The following is a 17,446-nucleotide window of genomic DNA, read 5'->3' on the forward strand; positions in this document are numbered from 1 at the left end:
TAGGCAGGAAAGAGAAATAGGCAGCCACTAAGTAAGAAGGAAAGAAGGATATACAGAATAAAGAGAGGTAAAAAGCCCAGAGGCAAAATATATTTAAAGAGAAATGGAATAATTTAAGTTAGAAAAGTTAGCTATAAACAAGTAAGCTAAGGCTACATTCATAAGTAAGAATATGTCTCTGTGTATTTATTTGGGAGCTGGGTGGCAGGCCCCCAAAGAGTAAAACAACTACACCATGCATGTGTTGGGCACTTTATATAAATTATATTTTGTTTTGGTGGATATTTTTAGTTTTTATTTCTTCAGACACAGTTTTACTCTCAACCTAGGCTGGCCTGTAACTCAATATATAGCTCTGGTTGGTTTTGAAATCATGGCAAAGCTCCTGATTCAGCCTCTTGAGTGCTGGGATTTCAGGCTTGCATGAGTAATCACACCTGGCTTCAGATTACTTTGTGAAATATATATTGTCATCATCTGATTCCTATATTAAAACTCATAACACAGAATTGAGGACTTGGAGAACCTAAGGAGTGGCTGATGGCATGTTCTCTCAAGAAGGTAACCATATTCTAGCACATTTAATAAAAGAAATGACTAAGGTGAGCCAGTCGTGTAATTACTGAGGCTTCTGCTTCTTGCCTGTGCATGGGCGTTACAGTAGACAACCTGAAGCACTGAGTTGTTCTGAGCTTTGAGCAACTGAGCCTTTGCAGTGCCCACACATTGAAAGGTCCATGTAGTGCTAGCAATTACTTCTCTCTCTCTCTCTTTAATAATTTAGTTAACTTTATTTTGTGTGCATTGGTGTGAAGGTATCAGATCCACTGCAACTGGAGTTACAGACAGTTGTAAGCTGTCATGTGGTTTTTGAGAATTGAACTCTGGTCCTCTGGAAGAGCAGCCAGTGCTCTTAACCGCTGGGTCGTGTCTCTAGTCCCCGAGATTACTTCTGGCTGGAATAATCCTAAAGTTGGAGTTCCTTGGCTTTTAGTTCTTTTGTACTTCCTGTTTGCACTTCAGCTTTGCTCATTGCCCTAGTTTCCTTTTTGGTGCTTTTTAGTGTTATCTTATGCCTGTTTAGTAATTTTATTTATTTATTTATTAGTTTTGAGGCAATGTTTCTGTGTAGCCTTGGCTATTCTAAAACTCACTCTGTAGACCAGGCTGGCCTCAACCTCAGAGGTTTCAGCCTCCCAAGGACTGGAATTAAAGGTGTGCACCACCATTGCTGGGTATATTGTTATTATTTGTGACAAAGTCTCACTGTTGAGCCCTAACTGGCCTAGAACTCACTATGTAGACCATACTGGCCCAGAACTCACAGAGATCAGCCAGACTTTGCCTCCAGAGTATTGGGATTAAAGGCATGTTTCACCACACTTGGCTATTGTTATTACTATTTTTAATTAGGTGTATATGTTTGTTAATCTCTATGTGTGTGTGCATGTGCGTGCACACTTGCACGCGTGTCTGTGTGTCTGTGCATGTGAGTGCAGGTGCCTTTGGAGGCCAGAGGTATCAGGTTCCACTGGAGCTAGCGTTATAGGAGGTTGTGAGCCTCCCACTGGGGTGTGGAAACTGAACTCAGGTCCTCTGCAAAAGCAGTATGTGCTCTTAACCATTGAGATAATCTCTCTGGCCTTGGTAATGCTTTTTATCAAATTTGTCTCTAGCTGTTTTTCCTTAAGAATCTCAGCCACAATGTGCACTATCCTGCCAATTCTTAGCCAAGGGCTCCAATAGTGTAGGTACTTTCTCTTATGATGCATCTTTGGTTCTCTGTAGTTGATTCATTTTCTAAGTTCCTTGGAGGTGTCTGGTATTTGCACTGTTCTAGGCAGTGGTACTCTTTTCTGGAGCCATGTGTTTTTTTCCTATTACACACGCATCAGGCATTTTCCAAAGATGATAAAGTTGACCAGTGACAGAAACTGGCCTTTATGTGTGGTCTTTGTAGCCAGGAAGCATACTGTTATGTTCTGGCCTGTTTGCTTCTAGTTCTCTGGCTGGGTGTCATTGTTTGGTTTCACGATGGGCCAAGTCACTGAACAGCAGTGTCTTCACAACGTTGGCCAGCTCTGTCCTTAACTGGAAGAGCTGAAACAGTTAATAGTAGTTTTTACTTTTCACTGTGTCTTCGTCGTATCTAACGCACAGGAGGAAGTTCCTGAGAAAAACAAGAGATATGAAGAGCCTGGCAGAGTCCTTGATGTTTAGTGGGAATTTGTGTTGAAGTCACCTGTCTTTGCTGAACTACTTTGTTGGACTACCCAAGAGCTTGCGACCACACACAAGCCAACCCTAGGCTAATACTGGATCCAACTGCCAGGTGCTTAGTCCTCACTGTAGAGTAGTTGCAAGGCAGATACTGTACCTATAAGTCTTGTTTGTTTGTTTGTTTTCTATGTGAGTGCTGGGAATTGAACCCAGGTCCTCTGGAAGAGCAGTCTGTGCTCTAAACCACTGAGCCATCTCTCCAGCCCCTGTACCTGTATGTCTTAACATTGTCACCTTGGTGGGATGGGAATACAAAGGTAGGCAGGGTGCTTTTGATTGGATTGTGTGCTCTTCCATTATATATTCAAGCCCTAACCCCCAATCTAGTCATATTTGGAGGTGGGCCTTTAAGAAATGATTAAGGACCCGGGTGGTGGAGGTGCACATCTTTAATCCCAGCACTCAGGAGGCATTGGCAGGTGGATCTCTATGAGTTTGAGGCCAGCCTGGTCTACAGAGCAATCTATGTGAGTTCTGGGACAGCTGTGGCTACACAGAGAAACCCTGTCTAAAAAAACCAAAGTGGGGGAGGAATTGAGATAGGTGAAGACATGAGGGTAAGGATCTCAAATTTGCATTAGCTAAAATGGCAACTGTTTGTGCTAGGAAGAAAACCAGCTGGCACCTTGATTTTGACTTCTGCTAGACTCTTGAATTATGAGAAATAAATGCTGTTTTAATGCTCCAGCCTGTGTTTTGCATCACAAGTTGAGCTATCAGTCAATGGAGGACTCAGAATCTAATTGGCTGGGATTGAAAGGGTGGGCAGGAAAACCTGCTGGTCTCAGAGCTTCTGTTGGCTTCAGAACATATCCTGCTTAATATTGGCATGGGCAGTGTTAAAAAGTAAAGTAGTTATTAACATTTGAAGATTTTGGGCCAGATGTGGTGGTGGTGACGCATACCTGTAATCCCAGTAGATGCAGAGTTTAGACTGAGCCTGTGTTATAGTTCTAGACTCTTTCAAACAAACAAACAACAGCAAGATTTGGAGATTATTCTGGGCATGGTAGCACACACCTTTAATCAGAAAGCAGAGGCAGGCAGCACTCTGTAAATTCTAGGCCAGTCAGGGCTACATAGTGAGGCCTTGTCTCAAAACCAAAAATAAACAAAAACTTTGGAGAGTAAAAAAGAAAAATCTTTATATCTCTGTTGACTGTCATCTCCCTGGTGTTTCTGTGGTAAACATCCCATCTGTACTGTCCAGTAGCCTTCATCCTTTCTGTCTGCTCCATCCAGCTTCCTTCCTTCCTTCCGCTTTTACTTGCTCTTCCTCTTCCAAGGTGTCTTGACTCTAGAACCCTGAGTAAGGGCAGTGAGAGAATGAAGAAAGGACAGATATCAGGGCCAGGAGGTTATGTGCACTCTGATGAAGTTGCACCAACTGCCACATTGGGGAAGTTCAACATGTTTATTTTGTACAGCACAGGGAGTACCAGTTCTGCAGATACCTGAGACTTTAGACTGTAAACACTGGGAAAGAGGGAAGCTACTCTGAGCCTGACCCAGAGAAAAGACTTTTCCAATTTCCTGTGAATCACAGGCCTTGGTCCTTAACATGGCAGGCTCATGTCAAACAGCCTCTCATCAGAACATCTCAGGGCTTCTTCCGTCCCCTAAACTGCCCTGTACTAAAGGGCTCTGAGTTGCAATCCTTGTTTGAGGATGTGACAGGAGAATCAAGAGTTGAGTGGCTGGCACTATTTTATTGCCACAGTAAGAAAGATTTTCATTACAGAGGTCTAGAGTTTTAGGATGGTCACTTCTGATTAAAGCCAGTATTCCCGTTTTCTCTCTCTCTCTCTCTCTCTCTCTCTCTCTCTCTCTCTCTCTCTCTCGTGTGTGTGTGTGTGTGTGTGTGTGTGTGTCTGGAGTTAGTCTAGACTGTGCTTTCCTTGCTCCTGGTTCAATACTCAAACAAGTTTGTTCATATATATTTTTTAAAGATTTTAAATTTTAACTTAATTCTTAATTAACTTTATTTTTGGAGAGGGTCTCACTTTGTAGTCCTGGCTAGCCTGGAACTAGAGATTTATCATCCTCTGCTTCCCAAGTGTTGGGATTAAAAGTGTACACCATCATACTTGGCTAGATTTTAATTTTTTATATTAATTTATTCATTATGTATACAATATTCTGTCTGTGTGTATGCCTGCAGGCCAGAAGAGGGCACCAGACCTCATTACAGATGGTTGTGAGCCACCATGTGGTTGCTGGGAATTGAACTCAGGATCTTTGGAAGAGCAGGCAATGCTCTTAACCTCTGAGCCATCTCTTCAGCCCTAGATTTTAATTTTATTTTTAATTATGTGTTTATGTATGTCTGTGTACTTGAGTGCAGGTGTTCTTGGAGGCCAGAGGCGTCAGATCCTCTGGAGTTGGACTTTCAAGTGGCTGTAGTCACTCTTTGTCACTCAGTGTGGATGCTGGTGACTAATTTTGGGTCTTTTGCAAGAGCAGTATGTGCTCTTAATGGCTGAGGCTTTCTGTCTCTCTTTCATACACACACTTCTAATTTAATTTAATTTATATTTGAGACTAGATCTCACCATATAGCTATGGCTGTTCTAGATTCACTTTGTACACTAGGACACTGGGTTGGCCTTGAACTAGAGAGTATCTACCTCTGCCTCTCAAGTACTGGGATTAAAAGCATGCGCTATGCCAGTTGACAATGGCACACACCTTTAATCCCAACATTGTGGAGGTATAGGCAGGTGGATCTCTAAATTCAAGGCCAGCCTGGTCTACGGAGTGAATTGTAGGAGAGCCAGGGCTACACAGAGAAACCCTTTATCAACACCCCCACCCCCCAAAAATTCACTTTTACACCTGGCATGAGAACATGTCTTTTGTTTGTTTGTTTGTTTTTGAAACAGTGTTTCTCTGTGTAACAGCCCTGGCTGTCCTGGAACTTGCTCTGTAGACCAGGTGATCGTCTGCCTCTGCTTCTCAAGTGCTGGGATTAAAGGCATGTGCCACCACTGCCTGGCAAGAACAAAAACACAAGGCTTCTAATTTTAAAATCCTTTTTTAAGTTAGAATTTTAAAATTAGAGTTGTGATCCTCCCCTTTCCCTAGCTCTGCTCCATAGAAACCATAGAAAATTCTTTTAAAAAACAAATTTTTTGATTTATTTTTTTGTTGTCTGGAGACAGGGTCTCTCTTTGTAGCCCTGGCTGTCCTGGAACTCATATAGGTCAGGCTGGCCTCTAACCCACAGCGATCTACCTGCCTCTGCCCCCAAGGGCTGGGATTAAAGGTATGCAACCACTTTCTTTTTTAGTTAAAAAAAAAAGTATTTATGTGCATGAGTGTTTTGCCTGCATGCATGTTTGTGTAACATGTGCGTGCACTGCCCTCGGAGGCCCTGGGATTGGAGTTACAGATGGTTGTGAGTTGTCATGGGTACTGGGAATTGAACCAGGGTCTTCTTGGAGGAGCAGTCAATGCTCTTAACTGTTGAGCTATTTCTTTAGTTCCCTCATTCAAATTCTTAAAAACAAACAAACAAAACCCCAGTGCTAGGGGGCTAGAGAGATGACTGAAGTTAAAATCATGCACTGCACTTGCAGAGGACCTAACTTGAATTCTGAGGACCCTGGTAAGTGGCAGCTCAACCACCTGGAATTCTAGCTCCAAGGGGACTGGAAGTTTCTGTGGGTACCTTCATTTATGTGATACACACATACTTGTAATTAAAAATAAAATAAAATCTTGGGCCAGGCATATACCTTTAAACCAGCACTTGGGAAGTAGTCAGGCAGGTCTCTGTGAGTTACAGGATAATCAGTACTATATTGAGAGATCCTGCCTCAATAAATAAATAAACAAAATTAAAATAAAATCTCTTAAAATTTTTGTTTATTGTGTGTGTCTGTGCATTATATGTGTGAGGAGGTCATGCATGTCATTTAGACACATAGACAACTTTTTGGAGTTGGTTCTTTCCACATTTTCCACATACTTTTTTTTTTTCCTTTTTTAATTTTAAGAAGGGCTTCCCTGGATGGCCTGGAAGTCATTCTGTAGACCATGCTGGCCGAGAATTCACAGAGATCCCACATCTCCACCCCACCTTCTGCTCCTAAGTGCTAGACTAAAGATGTGTACCACTATGCCCGCCTTTGTCCATCTACCTTTATGTGGGTTCTGGGGATTGAACTCAGACTGCCAGACTTGCACACTAAAATACCTTGTATCCACTGAGAGCTGACCCTACTATATTCAAATTCTCTAGCTATTTAATTCTTAGTTATATTTTTAAGTTAATAAAATAAAAAGTAAAACTGTGTATTTAAAGGCCTTCTGTACATTAGTTGTTCTAAATTGTTTTTATTAAATTATCTGTTTTTGTCTTTTTGTTTTTTTGAGACAGGGTTTCTTAGTATAGCGCTGGCTGTTCTGGAACTCTCTCTGTAGAACAGACTGACCCTGAACTCTTGTGATTAAAGGTGTGCCCACCATATCGGCTAAATTACACAAAGGCTACTAGATTTGGTCAGGGCCCTTCTCTCTTTCTCTCTCTCTCTCTCTCTCTCTCTCTCTCTCTCTCTCTCTCTCTCTCTTTCTCTCTCTGAGACAGGGTTTCTCTGTGTGACTCTGCTGACCTGGAACTCACTTTGTAGACCTGGCTGGCCTTGAAGTATTCAGATTCACCTGCTCCAGCCTCCTGAGTTCTGAAATAAAAGGTGTGAATCATCATGCATAGCTAAATGTTGTTTTTTTTTTGTTTTTTGTTTTTTTAAGGCAAGGTTTCTCTGTGTAATAGTCTTGGCTGTCCTGGAACTTACTGGCTGTCCTGGAACTTACAGGACAGCTTTGTCCTGTAGACTAAGCTGGCCTCAAACTCACTGAAATCTGCCTGCCTCTGCCCCCCTCCCCAAGTGCTGGGATTAAAGGTGTGTGGCGCTAAGTGAATTATTTATTTATTTATTATGTATACAATATTCCTTCCATGTATGCTTGTATGCCAGAAGAGGGTGCCAGATCTCATTATAGATGGTGTGAGCCACCATGTGGTTGCTGGGAATTGAACTCAGGACCTCTGGAAGAGCAGTCAGTGCTCTTAACCTCTGAGCCATCTCTCCAGCCCCCCCTAAGTGAATTTTTTAAAAGAGAGTGTTTGATCAAGTTGCTTAGGTTAGTGATTAATTAGTGATTCTCCTGGTTCAGTCTCCCAAGTAGCTGGACTACCAAGTTCAACTAATTTTAAGTTAGTTGTGATAAAATGAATGTAATTTGAAATCCACCACTGTAGCAATCCATACTGTATATCTTCACTATTCAACCCCAGAACTTAAAAAAATTATTTTTACAGAACTTTTTATCTTCTTAATTCTTTATCCCCTTGAATAGAATAAAGTAGGAAAGACCAATTATTGCACACTGATTTATTTAGTGATTTACTTAAAGCACTGCTTGTACTGCCTTTTGCCAAGCATGACTTCACTTGGTACCTAGAACAGAATGACCTGGAGAAATAGCTCAGTAACAGCCTGCCCAATCTTGCTCACTCGCCCCACCTTGTGGCTTTTGAGTGTAAATGAGTCTGCAAACTGGACTCAAAACCTAGGCCTTTCAGGAACTATCTGGGCTTTGGTCCACTGGTGAATACATTTCCTCTGTCTACTCTCATTGGCATTGGAGTGCTTATTCCAGAAACATTCCCGAGGCTTCTGCTCTGTTAGGGATGAACCTAGGATCTAGCATGTGCAAAGCAACCACTTCATCTTGGAAATACAACCCTGCCCCATCTTGTCAGATTGAAACTTTGTACTTACTATCTATCTAATAGCTATTAATTTACCCCTCCAGAAGCCCCTTGGCAACTACTGTTGAATTTTCTGTCTTTGAAAATATTTTAATTTCCTCATATTATGGAGTTGTGTGTTATTTGTTTTTGTTTATGTTTTGGTCTTGTTTTGTTTTTGAGACAAAGTTTCTCTGTGTATCACTGGCTTTCTTGGAACACTCTGTTGACCAGACTGGCCTTGAACTCACAGAGATCCTTCTGCCACTCAATTCTTTTTTGATATTGAGTAATATTTCATTTTTTATACCCTTCTTCTTTGGTTTTGGGGACTGAATGCAATGTATGTATGTTAAGCATACACTTACACCCCTCAGCTGCCTGTGTCTTACTTTGTTTATTCATTCATCTGTTGATAGACTCTTGGGTTGTTTCTACTTTCTGTCTTTTGTCTTCTAGCTTCTTCTTTTCCTTTCTTCCTTTCTTCTTTTTTTGTTTAAGAAGACATTGTCTTTCCACTTTTTAAATATTAGTTTTGACACACAAAACAATGGATTTCATTATGATATTCTCATATGTATATATTATTGTACTTTTTGTTTGTTTGTTTGTTTGTTTTTGGAACAAGATTTCTCTGTAGCGTTGGAGCCTGTCCTGCAACTCACTCTGTAGACTAGGCTGACCTCAAACTCACAGAGATCTGCCTGTCTGCTTCCCAAGTGCTGGGATTAAAGGTGTGCACCACCACTGCTTATTGTACTTCTTTATATTCATATGCTATCACCTTCCCATCTCCTTCCTCCTGCTGATCCCCTTTCCTCTCATATGGTTCCTCCTTTTTGCTAACATCTTTATGTGTATATATGTATGCATTAGATATATAAATATTTAGATTCTGTATGAGAAAACTTACAAGTTTGACTTCTTCCTTTCCCTACATAGTTCCTCTTCTACTTTTGTATTCTGTATATAGTTATATGAATTAGACAGTAAGGAAAACCTTGAATTTTGCAAGAAAAAAGGAAAATGACCTTATCTTCTATGGAAATATTTTGCTTATATCTTGTTTTCAATTTCAGAAAAAAATTGTTTCTTTTTTATTTTCTTTCTTTCTTCTTTTTATTTTAAAATTTATTTAAAATTTCCACCTCCTGCCATCCTCCCATTTCCCTCCTACTCCCCTACTCCCCATCCCCCTCGCTCCCCAGTCCTAAGAGAAGTCAGGGTGGGGGGCTGGAGAGATGGCTCAGAGGTTAAGCGCATTGCCTGTTCTTCCAAAGGTCCTGAGTTCAATTCCCAGCAACCACATGGTGGCTCACAACCATCTGTAATGGGCTCTGGTGCCCTCTTCTGGCCTGCAGGCATACACACAGACAGAATATTGTATACATAATAAAATAAATAAGCATTTTTTTTTTTTAAAAAGGAAGAAGTCAGGGTGCCCTGCCTTGTGGGAAGTCCAAGTCCTGTCCCCACCCCCCATCCTAGGAAGGTGTGCATCCAAACAGACTAGGCTCCCAAAAAGCCAGTACATGCAATAGAATCAAAATCCAGTGTCATTATCTTTGGCTTCTCAGTACGCCCTCATTGTCAGCCACATTCAGAGAGTCCAGTTTGATCACATGCTCATTCAGACCCAGTCCAGCTGGCCTTGGTGAGCTCCTACTAGATCAGTTCCTCAGTCTCCGTGGGTGAATGCACCCCTCGCGGTCCTGCCTTCCTTTCTTATATTCTCCCTCCTTCTGCTCTTCATCTGGGTTTTTGGGAGCTCAGTCCAGTGCTCCAATGTGGGTCTCTGTCTCTATCTTCATCCCTTGCCAGATGAAGGTTCGGTCTGAAAGGTTGTCTTCAGCACAGGGACAGGACTCTTGGAGGTTCAAGGACCCTGCAGACAAAAAGACGAACTTGGGGGGAGGGGAGGGTCGTGTGGAATCAAGAAGCCCCTGCAGCAGGAGCTGGAGGTGTCCTGCACTCCCCTCTGGCCAGGTGGGTGCACACTCACCCCTCTGGGTGGATAGCCTCCTCTTTTTTTTTAAATTTCCTTGAGACTATATGTCCAGATCTGCGAAATGCCCCCAAAACCAATAAGGATACCAAGTCCCATATGTAAAAGCAAAGAGCCTTTATTTTATGCAAGTTTGCAAACTCTGTCTCTCCGCATGTCCAATGTATTGCAGTAACTGGAGAGCCCCGAGCTCATTAGAGTTGGGTTTTTATAGTAGTAGAGGTGGGTCGAGGGAGTTCTAAGGTTCAAGACCCCTGATTGGCTGACATTTGTCTAGCGGTGTCCAGATGAGAGTGCTGGCAGGTGATCCTATCTACAACAGTTGGAACATTTCCTTTGGATGGTCTGTTCTTGGGTCTTGCTCGGGTATTCTCAGCTTGTGGTTCCTCCTGCAAACAGGTATTGCTTCAGGGTAAACTGCTGAGACTCAGGCCTCCATTGAACTTATCAATGGCTGAGTTCTACTCTGGTTGGACGTAAAGAACTTTCTTTGGGTGGTCTGTTTCTATTTAACTTATCATGCCTGGCTCTTACAGAGACAGGATCCCCTGTATAGCTCTAGCTGGCCTAGAACTCAGTAAGTAGACCAGGCTGGCCTTGAACTCATAGAGAGCTGACTGCTGAGTGGTGGCATTACAGGTGTGTGCCAATTTTCCTAGCTGCTTGTATTTTATTACTATACATGCAATTTATACTTATTTTTGCCCCAGTCCTTGGAGTTAGTCATTTCTCTGAGGAATGTCGGTTGTTATATTTGAAAATGGTGATTAAAAAGCACAATTTATAGTGCTTTTCTTCTAGAAGTTGAGAGGGTTTATCAGTTAGCTTGTGATCAGGTATCTTAGTGTTCTTTTGCTGTGAGGAGAGACCATGGCCAAAGTAACTCTTATAAGAATTTAATTTTAGAAGATTAGTCCATTATTATCATGGCAGGGAACATGTGCTAGAGAAGGAGTTGAGAGCTTTGCAGCCTTGATTTGCAGGCTTCAGACAGAGAGACAAGGTCACTGGGCTTGGTGTGGGCTATTGAAACCTGCCTTTAATTCCAGCACTTGGGAGACAGACGCAGGTAGATAGATCTCTGTGAGTTTAAGATCAGCCTGGTTCATATAGTGAGTTTCAGGACAGCCAGAGCTCTATAGTGAGTTCCTGTCTTGGAAAAAGCCGAAAGAAAGGAAGGAAGGAAAGGAAGGAAGCAAGCAAGCAAGCAAGCAAAGAAGGAAGGAAGAGGGAGCAAGGGAGGAAGAGAGAGAAAGAGAGAGAGAGAGAGAGAGAGAGAGAGAGAGAGAGAGAGAGAGATCATTCAAAGCCCACCCCCAGTGGCACAACTAGTCCAACAAGGCCACACCCAATCCTTGCAAGTAGTTCACTTACTGGAGAGGAAACATGCAAATATTTGATCCTATGGGGACGATTCTCATTCAAACCATCACACCAGGAGTGTACATTTGTTAATATTAGCAGTCTACTGTTAGGAAACAGGCAACTTCAAAAAACCTTCTCATGTCCTTAGGTTCTTTTTGTTTTTTAAATTATACAAGGTTACCAAAAACCATTTTCATGCGAGTATATAATATTTGAGCACATTCTCTCTATACCTTACTGCTCTCTCCCTTTTCTTTTCTCACTCCCATTTGTTCCCTGAGACAAACTTACATCTACTTTCTTGTCATCAGTACATATATGACATTATTTATAAAGTAAGTGTAGGAGCCATAAATGAAAGAAGGTGTGCACCATTTGTCTTCCTTAGACTGACACTTACTATGAATTCACTTAATATGAATGTCTCTAGATGCAAAGGAAACAAAACAACGTCTTGCTGTATTGCCCATTCTGGCCCTGAACTCCTTGGCCTCAAGAGATCCTCTTTCTTCAGCCTCCTGAGTGGTGGCACTATAATCATGCTCACAGTGCCCGCTCCTTGGATTGTTTGGTGTGGCATTCTGACCACCGAGCCAGGTAGTCAAATATGAGTAGATTATATTATTAGTGCTTTTTTTACTTTTTAGAATAAGCAACAAGAGTTTTTTAGTTCCTTAATTATGAAATGTTCTGATGATTTGGATACCAACTAAAGATAATGTATCAGTTTTACGTCATCATGGCCAGAGAGCTGAGCAGTACAAGGGTGAAAAGATGAGTTTTGGCTCACAGTTTCTCTATTTTCTATCTTGTCAGGGAGGGTATGGTGGAACAAAATAGCTATATTATGCTTATAAGAAAACAGGGAGAAAATGGTTGTACCAGGGGGCTTCTTCCATTTTCTCCTTTTATTCCATTTGGATTTCTAGATCAAAAAGAGGTACTGCCTACTTCTTCCTTCCTTCCTTCCTTCCTTCCTTCCTTCCTTCCTTCCTTCCTTCCTTCCTTCCTTTTTTCCTTCCTTCCTTCCTTCCTTCCTTCCTTCCTTTTCTTCTTTTTCCTTTCTTGCTTTTTTTTTCTTGTTTTTGTATTTTTTTGAGATAGGGTTTCTCTGTATAATCCTGGCTGTCCAGGAACTTACATTATAGAACAGACTGGCTTCAAACTCACAGAGATCTGTCTGCCTCTGCATACACCATCACTGCCCAGGGCAGACCTTAATAGCTCTTAGTTAATGTTCTCTAAAAACAACAATAACAAAATACCTACTTCAGTACCCCATATCATTTTTTTAAATGAGTATTTTGCTTGCATGTATATGTCTATATACCATGTATTTTTTGAGTAACTGGAGGCCAGAAAAGGGTAACAAATTCCCCAGAACTGGAGCTATGATTGTTGAGAATCATATGGGTGCTGGGAATTGAACCCAGATCCTCTGGAAGAACATCTAGTGCTCATAACAGCTGAGCCATAATTCTAGCCCCTTCTGGTACCAATTTTTAATGTTGGTTTACATTTTTGTGACAAAGTACCTATATAAACAACGTAAGAGATTTATTTAGTCTCCTAGTTTGAGTGGTGTTAGTCTCTCATAGTCTATCATATCATAGTCTATATATATCATGGTAGAGCAGAACAGCTTACATCACGGGAGCCAGAAAGGACAGAAAAGAATGAGGGCAAGGAGGGAGAGAAATAGAAAGATAAGGCAAGTATGACTGTTTAGCCAGTTTCTCTTTTATTCTGTCCAGGACCTCAGCCTATGAGATGGTGTCAACTACACGTGTATTCAAGGCAGTTCTTCCCACCTTAATTAATCATCTCTCAAAATACCCTCAGGTACACCCCGAGGTACTTTATTGCTCTCCTAGGTACATCAATCAATATGATTGATTCAGTTCAATCAATATGGCAATCAAAATAACAATTCTTGCTTTTTTTTTTTTTGATTTTCGAGACAGGGTTTCTCTGTAGCTTTGGTCTCTGTCTTGGAACTAGCTCTTGTAGACCAGGCTGGCCTCAAACTCACAGAGATCCACCTGTCTCTGCCTCCCCAGTGCTGGGATTAAAGGCTCAAGCCACCACCAACCTTCAACATTTTTTGTTAGTATGATATTAATTGTCAACTTGACAGGATCTCGCATTACTTGGGAAATGGACTTCTAGTGCATTTTTGCAGAAGATTACCTTGATGTAGTAATTGAGATGGGAAGACCTGCCCACCATGGATGACACCATTCTGTGGACAGTGGTCTTCGACTGTGTGGGAGGAGACAGTGGGCTGAGTATAGGTATTTGCTGTTCTTTTCTTTGGCTATGGATGTAATGGACTAACTGCTTTAAGCTCCTGCCGTGCTGATTTCTCTTCCATGATGGACCTTGAGCTATGAGCTAAAATAAGCTTTCCTTAAGTGACTTTTGTATGTCATCACAGCAACAGGAAAAGAAACTAAGAAAATTGGGTTATAAAGGAAAATTATTTTTCTCCTTTTTAAAAAAAGATTTATTTATTTATTTATTATGTATACACTGTTCTGCCTGTATGTGTGCCTGCATTCTAGAAGAAGGCACCAGATCTCCTTACAAATGGTTGTGAGCCACCATATCGTTGCTAGGAATTGAACTCAGGTCCTCTGGAAGAGCAGCCAGTGCTCTTAAACTCTGAGTCATCTCTCCTAAATATTTTTCTCTTATTTTTCAGGTAAACCAACCAAAACTCTTCCCTGAATGAAAAAAAAATCTTATTTAAAATTGCATATATACAAAAGAAAAAACCTAAATGCTTTTTATTTTGCCTGAACACAAGATTTAAACCAGGTACAGCAATAGAAGGTAAGCTGGTATTTCTTTTCAGGTCAATTCTACTTGATTGTATGGTTTACTCAGTAACATTGTATAGATGGACGTGTAAAGGTTGGATGATAATGAAACCTTTGATTCTGTTTTTTGAGGTGGAGTCTCACTGACCCATTGAAAGTCTTTCTATTATAATACAACTTGATGTTGGAATTCTCTCTTTCTCTGACAGGATCTCACTGTGTAATCAAAACTGTTCTCAAACTTATGATTCTTCTCCCTTGTGCCCTGAATGCTGGCTCATGTAATTTCTTGCCAGCATTTTGCTGTACTAGAAGTTCAAATAGCACACCAAAGGGCAAAAGAGAAGATGAGACATGAGCATTATGACAACTTTCTTTTGCTTTGTACTGAAGAAAGCATTAGTTTTCTTCACTATAAAGTTTGCTCACTGTATTGTTCCTATTCTGTTGCTGTGATAAAGCACCACTTTTCAGAAATGAATGAGACATAGTCTGTAGATTTAAGAAGCATGCTGTATCCCAGCTAATATGAATGAAAGAGAGAAAATGGTCTGACAAAATGGCTCGGTGGGTAAAAGCTCTTATTGCACAAATCTGATGGCCTACCTGAGTTTGATCCTTGGAACCCACAGTAGATGGAGGAAGAGAATTGACCCCCAAAAGTTGACTTCTGATCTCTAGACATGTGCGATGGCACATATGCCACTATACTAACACACGTCACATGTAGATGGAGGCTGCTTGTTCATTTCCCAGCTGCCCAGACCCAAAATAAACACACAGAAACTGTATTAATTGCAATACTGTTTGGCCAATAACTTAAGCATATTTCTAAGCTAGCTCTTATATCCTAAATTATTCATTTCTATTAATCTGTATATTGCCATGTGGATGTGGCCTACCAGTAAGGTTCAGTCTGGTGTCCAGCGTCTATCTCCTGCGGTGGCTACTTGGCTCCACTTACTCTCTCTATATCTTTTCCAGCCCAGCTATATTCTGTTAAGCCATTGACTGAAAGCAGCTTCTTTATTAACCAATGGTAATAAAACATATTTACAACATACAGAGGGAAATCCCATGTCAGTCGCACACACACAATAATGATAAATAAAACTTGTTATTTTATTTATTTATTTATTTATTTTTTTGAAACAGAATCTATTTAGCCCCAACTGTCCTAGAATTCGCTATATAGACCAGGCTAGCCTCAAACACACGGAGACATCTGTCTCTGCCTCCCAAGTGCTAGGGTTAAAGGCATGGGCCACTATACCTGGCAATGATAAAATTTAAAAAGTTAAAATAGAAAAAAACAAGAGCCGATTTGTGGCTAGACAGATAATAAATTGCAGTTTAGATTCTATTCTCTCTTGGCAACAGTCTCTACCGCAGACAGAATGTTCCATTAGACTCTTTCATGGAATTGTAGCAACACTTGTGTTTGAGTCCTACCCTCTGTCTTCCGAGTGCGTCACCCTGGAAAAATAAAGAAGCAGAACTTGAGGCTCCTTTCATTCATTCAGTGCTGGGTAAGCACGTGGTAGATGTTGTCCTTTCATTCATTTAGTATTGGGTAAGCATGTAGGAGATGTTGGCCATATCATGTTGTTCTTGACAGCCTGGAAGAATCTCAAGGACAGCTGTCACAATGGGAAGAGCATCCTGCTGTGTTGATTACTAAGTCCAAAGCTGCCTTATAAACAAGGATGCTCTCAGTGGTAACCAACAGGTCATCTATGGAAGGAAGAATATGACCTTCCCCATAGTTAAACATTTCTATGGAAGACAGGGTGTAGAGACCAGACATGATGATTCACACCTGTAATCCCAGGACTTGAGAGGCTGAGGCAGAATGATCACCATAAGTTCAAGACACCCTGTGCTAATGAGACCCTGCTTCAATTAAAACAACAAACAACGAAAGTTTGAAAAAGAAATATTCAAGAATTGGGCCTGCAAGATGGCTAAGCAGCTAAAGGCACTTGTGAATTTAAACAGATTAAACATATATGAAGACAGAATTATTGATCTGTAATATGTATCTGAAAAAAACTATTCAGAGTGTTGAACTGAGAGATGGGAAATCGAAAATGAGATTAAGCAAATATAGAGGTTTCTGTAGAAATGATGTAAATGGATAGCTGGAATTCCACTTTAAAATAGGGAAAATGAAGGCACAGTATTATTCAAAGTATTGAGAGCTTTTCAAAAACTAATAATATGTAAGCCCACAGATTTATGAAGCATGTTGTATCTCAGCTAATATGAGTTAAAAAGAGAAAATGGGCTGGCGAGATGGCTTGATGTTTATTTATTTATTTTTTAAAGATTTATTTATTTATTGTGTATACAACATTCTGCCTCCATGTATGCCCACATGCCAGAGGAAGGTGCCAGATCTCATTACAGATGGTTGTAGACCACCATGTGGTTGCTGGGAATTGAACTCAGGACCTCTGAAAGAGCAGTCAGTGCTCTTAATCACTGAGCCGTCTCTCCAGCCCTCGTCTTGATGTTTATTGCACAAGCTTGATGACCTGAGTTTGATCCCAAGAACCCATGGTGGAGGGAGAGAGTTGACCCCTTAAAGTTGTCTTATGACCTCCAGACTACATGATGGCCTGTGCCTGATGACATGAATCTGATCCCTGGAATCCACATAGTGAAAGAAGAAAACTGATTAGTGTAGGCATGCACATGTGTGTACACACACCACACGCACATACTCAGATAAATAAATAAACATTAAAAAAATTAGGAGCTGGAGAGAAGGGATCATGTTTAAGAACACTGCTTCCCTTCCAGAGGACCTGAGATTGTTTTCCAGCACCCATGTTAGGTAGCTCACAAATATAACTATAACTCCAGCTCCAGGGGATCTGACTCACACTTCTGGCCCAAGGGCAACCACACATGTGGCATACAATACTCACAAACACACATAAATAAAAATAATTTTTTTACTTTAAAAAATATGTTTCGTTTCGTTGGGTTTTTTTGTTTGTTTCATTTTTCAAGACAGGGTTTCTCTGTGAAATAGCTCTGGCTGTCCTGGAACACTCTTTGTAGACAAGCTGGCCTCAAAGTCACAGAGATATGCATGCTTCTGCCTCCCAAATGTTGGGCTTAAAAGCATGTGCCACCGGGGCTGGAGAAATGGTTGAGAGCACTGGCCGCTCTTTCAGAGGCCCTGAGTTAAAGTCCCAGCAACCACATGGT

The 17,446-nt window shown here is 41.1% G+C and overlaps 1 protein-coding gene across 8 annotated transcripts in view; it reads left to right on the plus strand.

The window, feature by feature from the left end:
• The window catches only part of Ppp6r2 (protein phosphatase 6 regulatory subunit 2), a 108,259-nt gene that overhangs the window by 15,114 nt on the left and 75,699 nt on the right, over positions 1 to 17,446 (plus strand). For 5 of the 8 annotated variants that reach the window (XM_087899177.1, XM_087899175.1, XM_087899172.1 and 2 more), the window contains exon 2: positions 14,110 to 14,240. The exons of 1 other annotated variant lie outside the window; for it this stretch is intronic. The gene's annotated coding sequence lies outside the window, so the exon portion shown is untranslated. Of the gene's footprint in view, positions 1 to 14,109; positions 14,241 to 15,662; positions 15,757 to 17,446 lie in introns of those variants that run through there. 2 more of the 8 variants (XM_085678837.2, XM_085678838.2) reach the window with 2 other exon arrangements.

This window comes from Myodes glareolus, chromosome 19 (assembly GCF_982192425.1).
Source record: "Myodes glareolus chromosome 19, mMyoGla1.1, whole genome shotgun sequence".
NCBI classification, from domain to species: domain Eukaryota; kingdom Metazoa; phylum Chordata; class Mammalia; order Rodentia; family Cricetidae; genus Myodes; species Myodes glareolus.